The 21,615-nt window shown below is 42.6% G+C and overlaps 1 protein-coding gene across 2 annotated transcripts in view; it reads right to left on the reverse strand.

Annotated features, from left to right (window-relative positions):
* The window catches only part of slc4a2a (solute carrier family 4 member 2a), a 117,835-nt gene extending 100,989 nt beyond the window's left edge, over positions 1–16,846 (reverse strand). The window contains exon 1 of one of the 2 annotated variants that reach the window (XM_060932630.1): positions 16,636–16,846. The gene's annotated coding sequence lies outside the window, so the exon portion shown is untranslated. Of the gene's footprint in view, positions 1–7,515; positions 7,835–16,635 lie in introns of those variants that run through there. The other variant, XM_060932621.1, reaches the window with a different exon arrangement.
* Between the last annotated feature and the right edge of the window lie 4,769 nt (positions 16,847–21,615).

Consider the following 21,615-nt stretch of genomic DNA (forward strand, 5'->3'; position numbering starts at 1 on the left):
ACCGAAGGCAAATTTTTTTTATCATCAAAATTCTATTTCTCATTTTATAAAATGGAAAGACAGCTATTTTGTCGCTGCTATAGCGAGTTCTGAGTGTTTGAAATATGCTCTGTAATACATCAGTCCATATGTCAAAGCGATGGCCGTAAACGAGATTCGTCGAGACCTGTGCGAGACTTGGTAGGACGGAAGTAAAAATGTACAGCGGAAATCAAAGTGACCGATGTCTGCCAACGTTCCCTGTATCCGAAATCGCTCACTCCTATATGAAGAGTTACTATATAGAGGACTATATAGTGAGCTCGTTGTTAAAATGAAAAAATGCTTTCGGACACTAGTCCGTGACGCTGGTATTTACGTCATTACTGTCGCACAATTAAAACGTGCCAGATCAGTCGACTGGTGGGTTTTCAAAATAATAAATACATGCATGTATTTTTGTGATAAAGCCATATTGTACTGAGCGCATTTCCCACATTAATCAATACAAAGTACCTGCATCTTTCCATTCTTTTAAATCAAGGATGAATACTTTCTTCTTTGCCGTTGCCTTTTATTCAGTCCAATTTGAGGCTTTTTATTTGATTTCTTTCTTTGGCAGAGGCGTGGCATTAAAGCGCATATCCTGGACCAATTTTTTTTTTATATGAAAAGTATGTCCCTTTACACACTCCTCCAGAAGGGTAATTTTGCACAAGGCCATCTGTCTACAGCAGAAAAAAATAAAATAACAAAAAGGCGCCTGGAAAAATCCCAAGGGAGCCTGGAGCCAGATTCGTGATGTTACCTGCGGAAGCGCCAGCAGGCTGCGCGAGCTTTGCACAGTTTCAGTGCACAGCCTGTGTAGACCAAGTTTAGCAGCGAGCGATTTTGCACTGAAATATGGAATTGTCGCCTGAGCGTAATGTTACTTCACCTTTGGATGAAGAATGTAATGTTGCTACACCCTCCTACGATACATCTGTTAACCATTTTAATAATTACGCCATAACGTTGAAGAAATTTGCAGAAAACCACCAGGTCGTTTTCTCATAAACAAACCAGCGCTGACGTAGGATTCAGAGGGAGGCGTCCCGCACGCGACGTCACGAAAGTCAGTGTTTGCCGGGAAATCCAAATGGCAAGTTTTTTCAGAGGCGGACCAATTCGCCTCAAATGGCTTGATTTCAACTGAATTTTTCTGGTATTGCGCAAGGGACAAAAACTGCACAAAATGTGACAGATATTTGACCAAAATTTAATATAAAATAGGAGAATTACATCAATCTCGCTCCTGAATTTACCTGTGATATGCACTTTAAGCACTTCAGGGATCTCTATAAAGATGGTGTTTTTTCCACTTTTTCAGATCTGTCCTCTGATTTTAATTTGCCTGCTTCCTACTTGTTCCGCTATTTCCAAGTCAGACATTGCGCCTCTGCTCTGTTTCCATGCTACCCTTCCCTTCCGGCTAACCAACCATGGGATGATCCAACCTTGAAACCTAGTCAGAAATCTATCATATCTAAGATACACTACCGTTCAAAAGTTTGGGGTCACCCAGACAATTTAGTGTTTTCCATGAAAAGTCACACTTTTATTTACCACCATAAGTTGTAAAATGAATAGAAAATATAGTCAAGACATTTTTCTGGCCATTTTGAGCATTTAATCGACCCCACAAATGTGATGCTCCAGAAACTCAATCTGCTCAAAGGAAGGTCAGTTTTATAGCTTCTCTAAAGAGCTCAACTGTTTTCAGCTGTGCTAACATGATTGTACAACTTGGCTACGTTTACATTACGTCGAATCAGCGGATCATCAGATTAATGTTCTTAAAACGATTCGTGTTTACACTAAAACCATTAGCCGTGCACACAGCAACACCAATACACGATTTGCGTGCACACAGCAACACCAATACGCGGATACACTCGGCTCTGCAGGCATCCTGCACTCCAAATCACTCCGCCCTGAACAGCGAGTGCCCTCTGGAGGATGCGCACTCCGGCCCTGCGCAGCTCACAGAGCGCGCGAGTGAAGTGCACAAGCCACGATTCGGGACTGAGCCGCTGTGTGTGTGATCCCAGCGCACATCACTTACCACTTGCAAGTGGAAGGATGGCAAGCCTAAAGACCATCATAACTACACAATGGGCAGTATTTGCATCAGTATTTGCAGTATTTTCATACTTTTATACTCTTTAATGAAAGGTGATACAAGGCGGAAGTCCGCGCCGTTTTTCAGCAGTCGCGTCACATGACCAACGCCAGCGAATCAGGAAGGTGGATGTCACAGTGACGTTGTCCAATGAGACGCCAGCTAGAGCTCAGCACAGCGTATCCGCGTATTCTCAATGTTTACACAGCACCGGAGCTGACACGATCTGGATTGAATACGTGGACGCTGGCGGATTCCCGTTTCCCAGCGTTTCCAGGCGTTTTAATGTAAACGGACAGTGCATCTGCAAAGAAAATGAGACAGATACGGTCTAATGTAAACGTAGCCTAATCATCCATTAGCCTTCTGAGGCAATGAGCAAACACATTGTACCATTAGAACACTGGAGTGAGAGTTGCTGGAAATGGGCTTCTATACACCTATGGAGATATTGCACCAAAATCCACACATTTGCAGCTCGAATAGTCATTTACCACATTAGCAATGTATAGAGTGGATTTCTGATTAGTTTAAAGTGATCTTCATTGAAAAGAACAGTGCTTTTCTTTCAAAAATAAGGACATTTTGGGGGCGTCGTGGCTCAGGTGGTTAAGGCGCCATACCATGAATGCGGGCGACCCGGGTTCGATTCCGGCCCGAGGTCATTTCCCGATCCCTTCCCGTCTCTCTCTCTCCCGCTCATTTCCTGTCTCTACACTGTCCTATCCAATAAAGGTGCAAAAAGCCCAAAAAAATATCTTTAAAAAAAAAAAATAAGGACATTTCAAAGTGACCCCAAACTTTTGAACAGTAGTGTATAAACACATCTAATGGCATTCAATGACTATTCGGTTGTTAAGGCTCGAATTTCTGGGGAACAGGAGCTTGGTCTGAATTTCACAGATCACTTATGGGACCAAGCCGTCCATACCACACGTTCAAGCACACCTAGTGCTCGGCTAGAACTTACACGATTCAAAGTGCTGCATAGAGCCCACTTATCAAAATCTCGATTATCTGAAATCTATCCAAAAATTGCATGCCATTTGTCAATGTGACAAACGCCATGCTTCTGCCTTTCATTTAAGCCATATGTTTTTTTTTTTTCATGCCCCAGGCTACAGAAATTTTGGAGTGACTATTCCACGATCATGTCAAAGGTTTATTGGGGAAAAAAATTACTGTGGGCCCCTTTGTTGCAATATTTGATTCTCCTCATATCAACCCTTCACAGTCAGATGTGTTAAGGCCAATTCATGCTGACAACGCAGTCCTCGCAGAAGGCGTCACAGATGGCGTCTGCGTAGCCCCCCCCTTCGCAGACACTCTGCGCGCACCTCCCAAAAATTGTGACCACCGCAGAAGCCTCGCAGACAGCATCGCAGACAAGAGGGCTCTGATTGGTCCACTCTACATCCGCTGTACACGCACTTCCACTTCCCTACTTTCCCGGCTTGTTTTGTTTTCACTACCGCCATTTTTAAAAACACGAGCAAAGATGGAGCAGCACGAAGAGTGGTTGATCGAGGAAGTACGTACATCTATACGACTCCAGTTCTAGTCATTATAAGTAACCAGAGGATAAACACTCCACTAACCACACCCACCAACTACTCCTAGCGATTTCGCGACTTCGCGCCCCCCTACGTTGTGGCGGTGAATAACATTGCGCACGCCTATTACTCCCCGCTCAACGATAAATTACAACTGTCTGCGAAAAGCTATCTGCGAAAGCCTTGTCGCAAGAGCATGCAGAGGCCCTTAGAGATACTATGTCCTTTCTTAATCTGGAAACGATAAGACTCTCAGTAAAAGGTAGCTCTGCTAAGTTTTTTTTTTTTTACAAACGGAAAGCCTTCATAGAATATTTTAACTCCTTACAATCTTTGCCCTCAGACTGACCCCCCCCCCTTTAGTGAGAGGGCGCTGCACAGTGGCGACCAGCGGTACAGTCTGTCTGTCTCGTTCTTTGTTTGTTGAGTGACCAAGTTGTTTGTTTGAGATCATTTTCGGCACAAATTTTAATTAGTTGCGCTTTCTTAATCGTAGGCTACCATAAGCCACTATGAGTCGCGTATGGGAGCTTCTTTTATTAGTAGGGTTGATACTGTTTGTTATCAGCATGGCATGTGAACCTGGCCTGCAATGCGGAATCACACGTACACTACAACAGAGACTTTCTCCTACAACTGAGAGCCTTTGCAGGCGATTTGAATTATACCAATGTACAACCCCGATTCCAAAAAAGTTGGGACAAAGTACAAATTGTAAATTAAAACGGAATGCAATAATTTACAAATCTCAAAAACTGATGTTGTATTCACAATAGAATATAGACAACATATCAAATGTTGAAAGTGAGACATTTTGAAATTTCATGCCAAATATTGGCTCATTTGAAATTTCATGACAGCAACACATCTCAAAAAAGTTGGGACAGGGGCAATAAGAGGCTGGAAAAGTTAAAGCTACAAAAAAGGAACAGCTGGAGGACCAAATTGCAACTCATTAGGTCAATTGGCAATAGGTCATTAACATGACTGGGTATAAAAAGAGCATCTTGGATTGGCAGCGGCTCTCCGAAGTAAAGATGGGAAGAGGATCACCAATCCCCCTAATTCTGCGCCGACAAATAGTGGAGCAATATCAGAAAGGAGTTCGACAGTGTAAAACTGCAAAGAGTTTGAACATATCATCTACAGTGCATAATATCATCAAAAGATTCAGAGAATCTGGAAGAATCTCTGTGCGTAAGGGTCAAGGCCGGAAAACCATACTGGGTGCCCGTGATCTTCGGGCCCTTAGACGGCACTGCATCACATACAGGCATGCTTCTGTATTGGAAATCACAAAATGGGCTCAGGAATATTTCCAGAGAATATTATCTGTGAACACAATTCACCGTGCCATCCGCCGTTGCCAGCTAAAACTCTATAGTTCAAAGAAGAAGCCGTATCTAAACATGATCCAGAAGCGCAGACGTCTTCTCTGGGCCAAGGCTCATTTAAAATGGACTGTGGCAAAGTGGAAAACTCTTCTGTGGTCAGACAAATCAAAATGTGAAGTTCTTTATGGAAATCAGGGACGCCGTGTCATTCGGGCTAAAGAGGAGAAGGACGACCCAAGTTGTTCTCAGCGCTCAGTTCAGAAGCCTGCATCTCTGATGGTATGGGGTTGCATTAGTGCGTGTGGCATGGGCAGCTTACACATCTGGAAAGACACCATCAATGCTGAAAGGTATATCCAGGTTCTAGAGCAACATATGCTCCCATCCAGACGACATCTCTTTCAGGGAAGACCTTGCATTTTCCAACATGACAATGCCAAACCACATACTGCATCAATTACAGCATCATGGCTGTGTAGAAGAAGGGTCCGGGTACTGAACTGGCCAGCCTGCAGTCCAGATCTTTCACCCATAGAAAACATTTGGCGCATCATAAAACGGAAGATACGACAAAAAAGACCTAAGACAGTTGAGCAACTAGAATCCTACATTAGACAAGAATGGGTTAACATTCCTATCCCTAAACTTGAGCAACTTGTCTCCTCAGTCCCCAGACGTTTACAGACTGTTGTAAAGAGAAAAGGGGATGTCTCACAGTGGGAAACATGGCCTTGTCCCAACTTTGAGATGTGTTGTTGTCATGAAATTTAAAAATCACCTAATTTTTCTCTTTAAATGATACATTTTCTCAGTTTAAACATTTGATATGTCATTTATGTTCTATTCTGAATAAAATATGGAATTTTGAATCTTCCACATCATTACATTCCGTTTTTATTTACAATTTGTACTTTGTCCCAACTTTTTTGGAATTGGGGTTGTACCTGTGGAGATAACAAGAACCCAAGAAAACAAGAGAAAATGAGGGAAGAGGGGAGGAGTGCGTCAAAGACTCAGGAGGAGAAAAACAAAAGTCCCATTTCCAGCTATCATTCTCTCTAACGTCCAGTCGATTAAAAGAAAAGCAGATGAGTTGCGAGTAAACACTCGTTACTTGCATGAATACAGGGAAGCCGGTGTTCTTGCCTTCTCCGAGACCTGGCTCAATGATACCGTGCCAGATTCCGAAGTTTGTCCCGATGGCTTTAGTATCGTGCGCTTGGACCGATGCAGTAAGGCCACAGGCAAGGAACACGGAGGGGGCGTGTGCGTCATGATAAATGACAGATGGTGCAAAACAAATGTGGTAAGAAAAAAGATCTGCACCCCTGATATTGAACTTTTATCAGTTTCTATGCGACCCTCAGATCTTCCCCGTGAATTCCCACAAATTTTCCTGACACTGCTATATATACACACATCCAAGAGCAGACACAAGCAAGGCAGCAGACATTATCTTTAATATCACTCAAGAATTTGATGAAATCTCACCAGATGCGCCCAAGTTTATAATGGGGGACTTTAACAACTGTACCCTCAAAAAAACAGTCTACCTATATGCAGTATGTCACATGTCCAACACGAAAAAACAAAATAATTGACTTATGCTATGGCTCCATCCCCAAGGCATATTCATCTATTGCCAGGCCCCCCCGGGTGGCTCAGATCACAACACAGTCCTTCTAAGACCCACCTATAAACAGGTTTTGAAAAGGGTTAAGCCTGTGGAAAAGCAGATCCAGGTGTGGGATGAGGACAGTGTAGAGACGTTGAAAGGGTGCCTGGAGTGTACATCATGGACCATCTTTGAGGACTCTTCAGCTGACGTGCACGAACAGACAGAGGCTACCTCGGGCTATATAGACTTTTGTGTGAGTGCAGTCATTCCAACCAAGACCATCAAAGTGTATCCAAACAATAAACCGTGGGTGACAAAGGAACTAAAGGATATACAGTGGTGCTTGAAAGTTTGTGAACCCTTTAGAACTTTCTATATTTCTGCATAAATATGACCTAAAACATCATCAGATTTTCACACAAGTCCTAAAAGTAGATAAAGAGAACCCAGTTAAACAAATGAGACAAAAATATTATACTTGGTCATTTAAACCTATGAGTTTAAACAGGGATGCAAACAGCGGATGCCGCCTTTTTCACGGCTGAATCGTGCAGATCCAATTTTTTTTAAGGGGGGGCGTTGGAGTGTCTGAATAATTTCATCAAAGTAAATTCTGTATTAAAATTACTAAATGAGCAAATGCCGTTACAGTCCATGAAACAGGAAGTATGAGAAGAAAACAGTAAATCAGAAAGCTGCGCACATTTGCGCAGCTTCTGCACAAACGTGCGCAGCTTTCTGATTTACTGTTTTTCAGACAAAAACATTTACAACCCTGTCATTATCTGGAACTGAGTTTAGATTTCGAACATTCTTACGATAAAACGTCCTGCATAGTCTCTTTATGATAAACGTCTTAATGCCACTTACCCGTGAGGTTATCAAGTAGACATTCTTCTTCGGAACCTTCCAGAGGTATAGTTGGGATGCCCATCCCGCAACAAAATATTTATAAGCTTCCAGGCTCTTGTAAGCTTTGAGGGCTTTGCCAGTGTAACACGATTCACGATTAACAAGAAAATTGTAAATGTCGTGGTAGGCCAGATCGGGCAAATCGCTGGCACCGCAGCTCCGAATTTTCCTGAACAAGGATTGCGGCAAGTTGTACGGATCTGCAATCCCCAACCTGGAACACTTTTCCACGTAACGCTGCCTCACGTCACCTTCAAGATGCTGAACAAACTTAGACAAGTTATCGCGCGACGTAGATGGGGTATTTTCAGAATTTTCTTGGGGATTACTCCCTGGATCCATTACGCTCGCGCAAGGTAAACAATCCTGAAGCCATCCAATATGGTGGAATACACACGTGCGGGTCACATGACTGCACATCATCTATAGATACCCCAACGTCAGGACAAATCGAGCAAAAAACTCATTCATTCCCATGGCAATAACTCAATTAAATAAGATGTGGGGAGGGGTAAGACTAGAAGAACATCCAGTGTTTCCCACACACTGACGAGACTATGGCGCCCCGCCATAGTCTAATTTGGGCCGCCATAGTCTCAGTCCGCGCCCGCACGCACACACACACGGCAACACTGACGCACCCGGCCTGACATTGCGTGCGTTGCCTATCTGAGACAGCGTGAGGAGACAACTCTGATAAGCTACATCCTGTCTGCATCTACATGTTAAGGTAAGTTTATACAACTTTATGTAGCCTTTGACACGATTGAGAAGGTGACATTTAGGCTACGCTATTGTGCTTTATAGGCGTATGGAGAGCGCATTGATGGATGACGTTAAGTGTATTGTTTCAGTAAAATTACTTTGTCCATTTCGTACTGGCAAACCTACCTTTTCTGTAAGGCAACAGTAGGCTATTTTGAGGCAATATTAGTTAGCCCTGCGTAGTTATCCAATGCGTCAAATTAACTTTATCATCCTACCAGGATCAGGTCGTTTCCAAATTCACCGGCGAAGTGCTTCCTGCTTGACATTGTATGTGCGCAGTCTATCCAAATGATGGAGACATGAAGGGACAGTAGTGATAAACTAATCTAGGTCTGCATGTACATGTGAAAAGGGAAACGTAGTCTATTTTAACAGAGAGCGAACTTCGATGCCACTTTTGAGAATTAGCGCTAGTAGCCTTAACGCGATTTGTTACTGGTGAGACGGAAGACGTTAAATTATTTTTAGCCTTTTCGAACAGGCTACCTTTTAAAGGTGAAGCTATTAGGCCACATAATTAAGGGAATGTAATGTTAGTTACCTACTTAATTAAATTAACTTCTTGACTCGAATTTGATCGATGTGATATGAATCTCAATTGGTGATCGTTTTTGATTCACCAGTGATGTGAATTTCAATTGACATTTACCCATTGTTTTTATGCTCAAATCCCACCTAAGTTCAATCTCACTTTCACTTAATTAAATATTTCAGAGTGAGCTCTACAATCACATGACTCATTGTAGTAACAAGTTGTTTGCCATTTTAGGTCAAAACAGACCTTCGGAACAGACTTCAAGGAGAGCACCTGGCCGCCTGCTCGAGGATTTCCATTAACGGGCCACAACCAGAAGATATAAATTATGAAAGGGCACTCGAACTTTTTTTTTTCTCAAAGCCAAGAAAAATCAAATGCACAAGTGCAGGGTGTGGTCCTTGTAAATAGGGCAGGCATTTGTCAGGGTCACTTTTGACATACAGCAGAGCTAGAAGTCCTTGTTTTGTAGGACTTTTTGTAGGAGTTCAGGGTGTGAAGTATTGTAGGATTTTTGGTTTGGTTGCTATCTGTAATATGTTCTTGTAGGACTGCCCTCTGTAGCAACATGCTAAAATAAAATAAAAGGTGCATAACCAATACCAACGAATTTGTTCTTTGTTAGTCTTAGTTTAGTAGTATTAGTAGGCTAAACAACCCCCGCGCACCCCTGCAATTCAACTGGACCCCCCCCGGGCTGCCCCCATTCATTCATTCATTCATTATCTCTAGCCGCTTTATCCTTCTACAGGGTCGCAGGCAAGCTGGAGCCTATCCCAGCTGACTACGGGCGAAAGGCGGGGTACACCCTGGACAAGTCGCCAGGTCATCACAGGGCTGACACAGAGACACAGACAACCATTCACACTCACATTCACACCTACGGTCAATTTAGAGTCACCAGTTAACCTAACCTGCATGTCTTTGGACTGTGGGGGAAACCGGAGCACCCGGAGGAAACCCACGCGGACACGGGGAGAACAGGCAAACTCCGCACAGAAAGGCCCTCGCCGGCCACGGGGCTCGAACCCGGACCTTCTTGCTGTGAGGCGACAGCGCTAACCACTACACCACCGTGCCGCCCCGGCTGCCCCCATAGTCTCCAAAATTTCTGTGGGAAACACTGATATCTGTAGCACTGTGTAGTATTTTCCTTTATTTACGATATTAGGCCTTCTGCGGAAGTGCAATATACTTCTTATTGTATTCTATTTATGGATGTGTGTTATGTATTGAGGAATAGTGGTGTAGCACAGCACAGGAGTTTTATTTAGTTATGGCATTAGGCCTTTTAGGGAAGTGCAATATACTCCTTCTTACTCCTTACTCTATTCCACTCACTGATGTGTGCATGTTATGCATTATTCTTTTATGATATTAGGCCTTGTAGGGAAGTGCAATATACTCCATTTCATTGTACTGTATGTTGTGTTAGATGAATAGTGCTGCAGATGTCTACTAAATGTCTGTTTTGTCTGTTCTGTCATATGCCTGTACTGTACAACAAATTGCCTTTCGGGGACATTAAAGTTTTCTAAGTCCAAGTCTTTATTTATATATTTATTTATTTTAAAAAAGTTTGTTTGTGTGTTTGGTTCTTGTATTGTAATTTATTGCACCTTACTCAATAGTAGATATTTCTACATTTCCTTCTATATTGCTGTCTGTCTACTATTTTGCATATTATGTACAACCCCGATTCCAAAAAAGTTGGGACAAAGTACAAATTGTAAATAAAAACGGAATGCAATGATGTGGAAGTTTCAAAATTCCATATTTTATTCAGAATAGAACATAGATGACATATCAAATGTTTAAACTGAGAAAATGTATCATTTAAAGAGAGAAATTAGGTGATTTTAAATTTCATGACAACACCACATCTCAAAAAAGTTGGGACAAGGCCATGTTTACCACTGTGAGACATCCCCTTTTCTCTTTACAACAGTCTGTAAACGTCTGGGGACTGAGGAGACAAGTTGCTCAAGTTTAGGGATGGGAATGCTAACCCATTCTTGTCTAATGTAGGATTCTAGTTGCTCAACTGTCTTAGGTCTTTTTTGTCGTATCTTCCGTTTTATGATGCGCCAAATGTTTTCTATGGGTGAAAGATCTGGACTGCAGGCTGGCCAGTTCAGTACCCGGACCCTTCTTCTACACAGCCATGATGCTGTAATTGATGCAGTATGTGGTTTGGCATTGTCATGTTGGAAAATGCAAGGTCTTCCCTGAAAGAGACGTCGTCTGGATGGGAGCATATGTTGCTCTAGAACCTGGATATACCTTTCAGCATTGATGGTGTCTTTCCAGATGTGTAAGCTGCCCATGCCACACACACTAATGCAACCCCATACCATCAGAGATGCAGGCTTCTGAACTGAGCGCTGATAACAACTTGGGTCGTCCTTCTCCTCTTTAGTCCGAATGACACGGCGTCCCTGATTTCCATAAAGAACTTCACATTTTGATTCGTCTGACCACAGAACAGTTTTCCACTTTGCCACAGTCCATTTTAAATGAGCTTTGGCCCAGAGAAGACGTCTGCGCTTCTGGACCATGTTTAGATACGGCTTCTTCTTTGAACTATAGAGTTTAGCTGGCAATGGCGGATGGCACAGTGAATTGTGTTCACAGATAATGTTCTCTGGAAATATTCCTGAGCCCATTTTGTGATTTCCAATACAGAAGCATGCCTGTATGTGATGCAGTGCCGCCTAAGGGCCTGAAGATCACGGGCACCCAGTATGGTTTTCCGGGCTTGACCCTTACGCACAGAGATTCTTCCAGATTCTCTGAATCTTTTGATGATATTATGCACTGTAGATGAGGATATGTTCAAACTCTTTGCAATTTTACACTGTCGAACTCCTTTCTGATATTGCTCCACTATTTGTCGGTGCAGAATTAGGGGGATTGGTGATCCTCTTCCCATCTTTACTTCGGACAGCCGCTGCCACTCCAAGATGCTCTTTTTATACCCAGTCATGTTAATGACCTATTGCCAATTGACCGAATGAGTTGCAATTTGGTCCTCCAGCTGTTCCTTTTTTGTACCTTTAACTTTTCCAGCCTCTTATTGCCCCTGTCCCAACTTTTTTGAGATGTGTTGCTGTCATGAAATTTCAAATGAGCCAATATTTGGCATGAAATTTCAAAATGACTCACTTTCGACATTTGATATGTTGTCTATGTTCTATTGTGAATACAATATCAGTTTTTGAGATTTGTAAATTATTGCATTCCGTTTTTATTTACAATTTGTACTTTGTCCCAACTTTTTTGGAATCGGGGTTGTATTACCTAGGTGTTCCTTATTGTATTTGCTGTCACTTTCACTTATATTTTATTTACTGGATTGCATTTCATTTATTTTACTTTTGTTAACAGAGACACTGTTCTAGGTTGTTGTTTACCTCCCTCTGTAGAGGGCCCCCGGGTTGTTTTCTGTGTTAAAAGAACAAGAAAAACTACAGGAAGTATGTATATGCTCATTTCTTTGTAACTATTGCTGTATCCTGTATATATGTGCATATGCATAATTGTACATAATATATATGCATAATTATATTATGGGTGTCTGTGTACGTATGGATATACACTATATTGCCAAAAGTATTTGCTCACCTGCCTTGACTCACATATGAGCTTAAGTGACATCCCATTCCTAATCCATAGGGTTCAATATGACGTCGGTCCACCCTTTGCAGCTAGAACAGCTTCAACTCTTCTGGGAAGGCTGTCCACAAGGTTTAGGAGTGTGTTTATGGGAATTTTTTACCATTCTTCCAGAAGCGCATTTGTGAGGTCACACACTGATGTTGGACGAGAAGGCCTGGCTCTCAGTCTCCGCTCTAATTCATCCCAAAGGTGTTCTATCGGGTTGAGGTCAGGACTCTGTGCAGGCCAGTCAAGTTCATCCACACCAGACTCTGTCATCCATGTCTTTATGGACCTTGCTTTGTGCACTGGTGCACAGTCATGTTGGAAGAGGAAGGGGCAGCTCCAAACTGTAAAAACAGTCTGCATGCCGAGGTGCTTGATTTTATACACCTGTGGCCATGGAAGTGATTGGAACACCTGATTCCGATAATTTGGATGGGTGAGCAAATACTTTTGGCAATATAGTGTGTGTGTGTGTATATACACATGTATAACATGAGTATCTGTAGCGATATAGGATTTGGTCAATATTATATCATGTTGGTATGTCTTGGTATGTTTTCTTTTTTGTTTGTTGCTTTTGTATATATAGTTTATTTTGGCAGAAAGTGACGTTTGATGAGCGGTGGTATAGAGGGTTAGGATTTGATAAGTTATTTACTTCTTCCTAATCCTTTCTGAACATTATTAAGTTACTGCCTTGTGGCTACGCTATTCTGTTTGTTTATGACGATGCTTTGATTATTGCATTTATATCTTTCTTCTTTACTGTTTGGAATAAAGCAATCAATCCTCAAAAAAGATTAATAAGAAAATAATCTCATCTCATCTCATTATCTCTCGCCGCTTTATCCTGTTCTACAGGGTTGCAGGCAAGCTGGAGCCTATCCCAGCTGACTACGGGCGAAAGGCGGGGTACACCCTGGACAAGTCGCCAGGTCATCACAGGGCTGACACATAGACACAGACAACCATTCACACTCACATTCACACCTACGGTCAATTTAGAGTCACCAGTTAACCTAACCTGCATGTCTTTGGACTGTGGGGGAAACCGGAGCACCCGGAGGAAACCCACGCGGACACGGGGAGAACATGCAAACTCCGCACAGAAAGGCCCTCGCCGGCCACGGGGCTCGAACCCAGGACCTTCTTGCTGTGAGGCGACAGCGCTAACCACTACACCACCGTGCCGCCAAAGAAAATAATAAATAAATAAAAATTTTATTTCTTTCAGCACGACTGCACTGCATGACGGGATGTATTGCTTTAGTTAGTGACCATCAGTTGTATGCCACTTTTCGTGATGCATTGTGGGATACTTTGAGCGCACTATACAGGGTGTAAATAATCCTCACTAAGCTTTCGGACAGCACTACAAAATGGCGTCCTCACTATATATTGAGGAGGGAGCGATTTCGGACACAGGGTTGTCAAAAGACACGCACGCCGGAAGTTGTGTTTGTTTTGATAGCAATCAGGAAAGTTTGGAAAAAGTCGGCAGTAATCGTCATTTTAACTCGTTTTTGTGCAATATTTCGTTTGGAAAACAGCTTTCAAAATGGCAGCGCTGACACCTGGCTGACACTTCATGTTTCGAAGTCTCGCACAAGTCTCGTGAAGATCGCGCGGATAAGCAACGCCTGCTGTGGACCAAACTAAATTCAACATGGCTAAAAACCGAACAGGCCAATAAGTATAATATTTAATTGTGATTAGTTGCCAATACGAGTCACAATATAAAGTTATTAAAACTGAAAACGTAACTGAATAACACGTTCATTAAGAAATAAAGCAAGTTTAAAAATGACTTCAGTTCTCCTTTAACTTCAGTTTCTCCATGGCCTTCTGCGTACTTTCGAGCAGCTTGTCTTCTTATTGCAAGTTTTTTTGGCTGACACCACGACGAAAATTTGCGATTTTTCCTGTGTGAGATACAAGCGTTGTTCGTTTACGGAAATCGATACCTCCAACATGGCCTCACAACTTTAATTTATCTAGATGTTTTCTCTATATTCTATTCTCTGTTTATCCTGTAATGAGCTGCTGGAATTTTAATTATTTCCCTGAGGGAACCCCCCCAAAGGGATCAGTAAAGTTTAATCTAACCTAATCTAATCTAACATCCAGGACTTTAGTGTTTTGATGATGTCTGTGAAAACCACTATATTGTATGCTATCAAACCAAATGAATGAAACCCACTAGAAGGGAATATCATACACATACGTTATTTACCAGCTGGGAGGTCTGTATCGTGAAATACCGTGACCGAGGTCAGTATTCAAGGCCGAGGTCACGGTATTTCACCATACGGACCGACCTTAAGCTGGTAAATAATATATATATTTTTTTCTTTACCAAATTCTAACAGAAAACGAGAGCGCCCGAAAGGGAAAACCGAGCCGAGCCATTTTGAATCCTCATTCACGGCTGTAATGCAAATGGCTTCCTCCGCGGTATACAAGTGCACTTCCATGGCAGGAAAAAAACTACATTTTGCCGCCTATGTAGTCCCCGATTTATACAAATAGGAGTTATTCAGGATTCAGCCATGTTTTTGCTCGGCGTTAGCAACAGTTAGAGGTTTTAGCTTTCTCCTGAAATGTTTTCTTTAATTTCTTCTTCCTCAGGGTAGTAAAACTCGCTTTCGCTGTGAACACTGGCGTTATCACTATCCATGCTGTAAAATTAATGCTATTCTCCTGAGAAATGCTGGAAAAAATGTATAAGATTTTTGATAATCTTATAAATAAATCTTAAAAAAAAGGATAAATGTTGACAAAAAAAATGCTACTATGTTTGTTGTTGTTGTGAACGAGCGAGTCGCCAGTGGTCCATAACCGGGCTCCGTAATGTAGGATACGGACCCGCTCGCCAGCCAATCAGAGCGCAGGATTTGATGGAAACCGGACCGCGAAAAAACTGCAGTTTCCATTAAATCCTGCGCTCTGATTGGCTGGCGAGCGGGTCCGTATCCTACGTTACGGAGCCTGGTTATGGACCACTGGTGACTCGCTCGTTCACAACAACAAACATAGTAGCATTTTTTTTTTGTCAACATTTATCCTTTTTTTTTAAATATTTATTTATAAGATTATCAAAAATCTTCTAAAATTTTGCCAGCATTTCTCAGGAGAATAGCATTAATTTTACAGCATGGATAGCGATAACGACAGTGTTCACAGCGAAAGCGAGTTTTACTACCCTGAGGAAGAAGAAATAAAAGAAAACATTTCAGGAGAAAGCTAAAAACCTCTAACTGTTGCTAACGCCGAGCAAAAACACGGCTGAATCCTGAATGACTCAATTTTGTATAAATAGGGGACTACATAGGCAGCAAAATGTAGTTTTTTTCCTGCAATGGAAGTGCACTTGTATACCGAGGAGGAAGCAATTTGCATTACAGCCGTGAATGAGGATTCAAAATAGCGGCTCGGCTCAATTTTCCCTTTCGGGCGCTCTCGTTTTCTGTTAGAATTTGGTAAAGAAAAAAAAATAAATATATTATTTACCAGCTTAACTTCGGTCACGGTATTTCACGATACGGACCTCCCAGCTGGTAAATAACATTTATTCAATGGAAAAGTGTCTTGTATGTATAATAATTAGCAGTGTAGTCCGTTTGAACGCACTGACACTGTATGACACCTGAAATAACCTAACAGGCCGAAAACTGAAACTAGTAGTAATCTAAGGAATCTGATTGGCTGGTTGACATGTCAATCAACATCTGCAACCGAATCACCGTAGAAACTGAATCATTCGATTGACATCATCTCAGGCTTTCCGGAAGTGCTCGGATACTGAGCGGACTGAATGAATCATTTGGATGAACTGAAGGAAAAGAACTCGTTCACCCAAATAAAACAGGATTTCCATTTCTACTTACGAAAATACAGCGTTATAGTCTGTTTTAATTGGGGGTTATTTCTATAGCTAGCGTGCTACTTTATAGCTTAAAGTACAGCAATGAAACAGCACCCGCCCCCCCTCTCTCTCTCTCTCTCACTCACACAGTAGCATTAAATGTATACAAACACAAGTTTACCATAAAACCCACAACCTTCGTGTCAGTAATGACGAAGCGAAAATAGCCAGAGCTGAACATACTGACCGTGAGAGAGAGAGAGCAGCTGTCTGGCACACACACATACAGAACAGCCTTCTCTGGTCTTTTAATTACAGCCTTGTCTTTTCCCCAGGATGCTTCTTATATATTAAAAAAAAGCTCTCCAGAAACATTCAACAGACTCTCTCCGAGGAGGAAGTAATAACAAAAAACCCGAAACACAGGGAAAAAAATGAACGAGGGGGAAAGTAAACGTGGCTGTGTAGGTCGGGCTTAAACGCGTCGTGTGTATTAGAGCACATAAACACGTGGGTCTCAATCCAGGAGGGGAGAGAGAGAGAGAGAGAGAGAGAGAGAGGCGCTGCATCATCATCATCATTAGAAACCTGATCCGGTAGCTCAGCTCAGCCTAAAGACGACACGAAATGGTCCAAATATTCGACAAACCGCTATAAAGTACAACCCCGGTTCCAAAAAAGTGGGGACAAAGTACAAATTGTAAATTAAAACGGAATGCAATAATTTACAAATCTCAAAAACTGATATTGTATTCACAATAGAACATAGACAACATATCAAACGTTGAAAGTGAGACATTTTGAAATTTAATGCCAAATATTGGCTCATTTGAAATTTCATGACAGCAACACATCTCAAAAAAGTTGGGACAGGGGCAATAAGAGGCTGGAAAAGTTAAAGGTACAAAAAAGGAACAGCTGGAGGACCAAATTGCAACTCATTAGGTCAATTGGCAATAGGTCATTAACATGACTGGGTATAAAAAGAGCATCTTGGAGTGGCAGCGGCTCTCAGAAGTAAAGATGGGAAGAGGATCACCAATCCCCCTAATTCTGCGCCGATGTGGCTGGGGACTGCAGTTGACTTGCTGACTTTGGGACTGCAGTTGTCGTGAACGGTTTTACGCTTGGGTTTCCGTCAGTGGGGGTTTATAGCATCAACGAAGCTGACTTTATGTTAGGACTGTTAATGTTATAGTCATGCTGTCTGTTGTTGCCCAAATGAAGATGGGTTCCCTTTTGAGTCTGGTTCCTCTCGAGGTTTCTTCATATCGTCTGAGGGAGGTTTTCCTTGCCACCGTCACCACAGGCTTGCTCATTGGGGATAGATTAGGGATTAAATTAGCTCATATTTTAAGTTGTTCAAATTCTGTAAAGCTGTTTTGCGACAGGGGGCGGCACGGTGGTGTAGTGGTTAGCACTGTCGCCTCACAGCAAGAAGGTCCAGGTTCGAGCCCCGTGGCCGGCCAGGGCCTTTCTGTGCAGAGTTTGCATGTTCTCCCCGTGTCCGCGTGGGTTTCCTCCGGGTGCTCCGGTTTCCCCCACAGTCCAAAGACATGCAGGTTAGGTTAACTGGTGACTCTAAATTGAGCGTAGGTGTGAATGTGAGTGTGAATGGTTGTCTGTGTCTGTGTCAGCCCTGTGATGACCTGGCGACTTGTCCAGGGTGTACCCCGCCTTTCGCCCGTAGTCAGCTGGGATAGGCTCCAGCTTGCCTGCGACCCTGTAGAACAGGATAAAGTGGCTAGAGATGATGAGATGAGATGTTTTGCGACAATGTTTATTGTTAAAAGCGCTATACAAATAAACTTGACTTGACATAAAATTACTTTTTCTTTCTTTCTTAAAGTCTGAAGAGCAACACTTGCCTGTGTGCCCTGATAAGAACAACTTCAAACTAACAAAAATCCTTTCTGTTTATATCCCCAGTGAGAAGATAAAAAAAAGTCATGAAACAATTTGTGTTAAAGCCAGAGGTGGACAAAGTACCCAACTTCATTATTTAAGTCAAAGTACAGATCCTACTGGTCAAATGTTACTCCGATACAAGTCAAAGTTGTCCAGTCAAATTTTTACTTAAAGGGCATATCCTGGACCAATTTAGTGTTTTTTTTTTTTTTTTTAAATATGAAAGTACGTCCCTTTACACGCTCATCCAGAAGGGTAATTTTGCACAAGGCCATCTGTCTACAGCAGAAAAAAATAAAATAACAAAACACGTCTGGAAAAATCCCAAGGGAGTCTGGAGCCAGATTCGTGACGTCACCTGCGGATCCGCCAGCAGGCTGAGAGACCCTGCATGGATTCAGTGCACAGTCTGTGTAGACCAAGTTTAGCAGCTAGTGATTTTGCATTGAAATATGGATTTTCTTGGTCTTTTTCTCGGCTCTGCTTGGTCCTCGGCTTCAAGGGCCTCAGTGGATGCGGCACTTTGCCTTCTGTCAGGGGAGACAGACACGGCTGGCTCCTTTGGTGATGCTGACACAAATGGAGACAGTGCTGCTTTGGGCATTCTGACAGATGGAACTGTGTCTTTTTTCAGATCAAGTTGCTTCTTGAAGCTCATTTCCCACTGCAAATAGTTCTCAAAGTCGTTGGGCTTTATGAAATGAGCCCCGCATATGATGCTGTGGTCTGTTGCATGCTGCCAGTTTTTCCAGGTTCCTCACACGAAGCGCTCCCATTTCTCTCTCGTTGTCCGGTCTTTTGGGAAACGATGAGTACTAATCCCATCAAGATTGGTGTTGCTACACCCTCCTACGATACATCTGTTAACCATTTTAATAATTACATGATAACGTTGAAGAAATTTGCAGAAAACCACCAGGTTGTTTTCTCATAAACAAACCAATGCTGGCATGGGATTCAGAGGGAGGCGTCCCGCACGCGACGTCATGAAAATCAATGTTTGCTGGGAAATCCAAATGCCAAGTTTTTTCAGAGGCAGACTAACTCGCCAAAAATGGCTTGATTTCAACCGAATTTTTCTGGTATTGCGCAAGGTAAAAAAATTGCTCAAAATGCAAAATGTGACGGATATTTGACCAAAGTTTAATATAAAATAAGAGAATTACATTGATCTTGCTCCTAAATATACCCAAGATGTGCCCTTTAAGTACTTAAGTACTTGCTTTTAAAAATACTTAAGTATTAAAAGTACATTTTCTGTCAACGCATTGTTGTATTATTACCACAAAACCTAACGCCGTTACCAAAGACAGAAATGTGAATTCACAAAATGAACGCATGCTGTGCCATCATGGTGGTTTAACGTTAAGCTAGCTAGTCAGTGACGCTCCACCTGACATGCTAGCAAACTCTTTTCAAACTCGAAATCATATTGGGTAGCTAACACTACTAGAAAAGAAAAATTTCTATATTATTTATTTGGCAAGATTATGCTAAAACATATTTCTGAAAGGACTTCAGATAAGTTGACGTTATTCATGTTAGCGTAACTCCGCTTTTACATGCTAACTAACAGTGTCCAAGTTAACTAGCTATGTGTTAACATTAGCTGTGGACAAGGCGACGGCAACTTGGCGGGCAAATCCATAGAAAGTCATTTGACGAGCCAGACTGCGTAGCTATTGCAACATTATCGCTAGCTCTAAAAGCACAGACAACTTCATTGCAAGCTTTCTCTTAGAATAAAACGTTTACATCCCTCAATATGCTTCTGCAGGTTGGATGGCGAGTTTTTGTAGGCCGTGATATGGTTTGTTTTCAGGAAACAAAGCAAACAATTAAAACGAAATGAATCTTTAATCCTTGCAGAAAACTGAAACATGGGTTCCAGATATGGCCCTGGGTGTGTGTGTGCATTCCTCAGAAAAAACGCCTCCTTCCATTCTGCCATCAACTGATCATGTTCAAATAATGCTGCAGAGAAATAATTGAACTTGATTTTATCCAGTCTATGGACGTGACGTGACCCTAGTGATTACTGATCAACTGTCTCAGTGTCACCTGCAAAAAAATCAATCAAGTTTCTCAGCTTGTCACATATACTGGCCTTCAGACTCCATCCATCCATTATCTGTAGCTGCTTTATGCTGTTCTACAGGGTCACAGGCAAGCTGGAGCCTATCCCAGCTGACTACGGGCGAAAGGCGGGGTACACCCTGGACAAGTCACCAGGTCATCACAGGGCTAACACATAGACACAGACGACTATTCACACTCACATTCACGCCTACGGTCAATTTAGAGTCACCAGTTAACCTAACCTGCATGTCTTTGGACTGTGGGGGAAACCGGAGCACCCAGAGGAAACCCACACGGACACGGGGAGAACATGCAAACTCCGCACAGAAAGGCCCTCGTCGGCTGCTGGGCTCGAACCCAGAACCTTCTTGCTGTGAGGCGACAGTGCTAACCACTACACCGCCGTGCCGCCCTCAGACTTCATTTTTTTCTGTCATCATTTTTTGCAGAGAAAATAGCATGATACTGAACTTGTCTTCGACTTGTTCAATATCATACGTACATACATAGTTAACTTTTGGATGAAAGCTCAGGCCTACATATCCAGCTCTCTATCTTGTGTTTCATCTTCTTTTGAAGTCTTGGCATAGGAAGTCAGGTTGAGCTGGGCCTCAAAATTGTGTCTGAAAATAGCCACTGACAGAAGCAGATGGAGGGCAGCAATTCACAAGGGAGCCTCGGCATACGAGAGACAGCAGCACAGTGACCACGAGGCAAAGCGACAGCGCAGAAAAGATAGAGCGTCATCATCCTCCATGCCAGATGGACCGATCTTCCCCTGCCACAAATGCAATCATCCGTGCGTCTCCAACATCTGCAGAATCAGTCATGAACATGCTTGTCGTGTCCGCAAGCAGCTGCTAAGACCGTCAACAGAGACGCAAGAGCCAAGGATTTTTTTTGCAGAGAGATACGGGACAAAGTGGGGAGACATGGAATAAAAATAGGTACCTGTAGCTATTGCTTGCAAATAAAATTGTTTTCTGATACCATGTCCATACAGAGATAGCACGGTGGTGTAGTGGTTAGCACTGTCGTCTCACAGCAAGAAGGTCCTGGGTTCGAGCCCCGTGGCTGGCGAGGGTCTTTCTGTGTGGAGTTTGCATGTTCTCCCCGTGTCCGCGTGGGTTTTCTCCGGGTGCTCCGGTTTCCCCCACAGTCCAAAGACATGCAGGTTAGGTTAATTGGTGACTCTAAATTGAGCATAGGTGTGAATGTGAGTGTGAATGGTTGTCTGTGT

Source organism: Neoarius graeffei, chromosome 1 (genome assembly GCF_027579695.1).
Source record: "Neoarius graeffei isolate fNeoGra1 chromosome 1, fNeoGra1.pri, whole genome shotgun sequence".
Classification (NCBI taxonomy): Eukaryota; Metazoa; Chordata; class Actinopteri; order Siluriformes; family Ariidae; genus Neoarius; species Neoarius graeffei.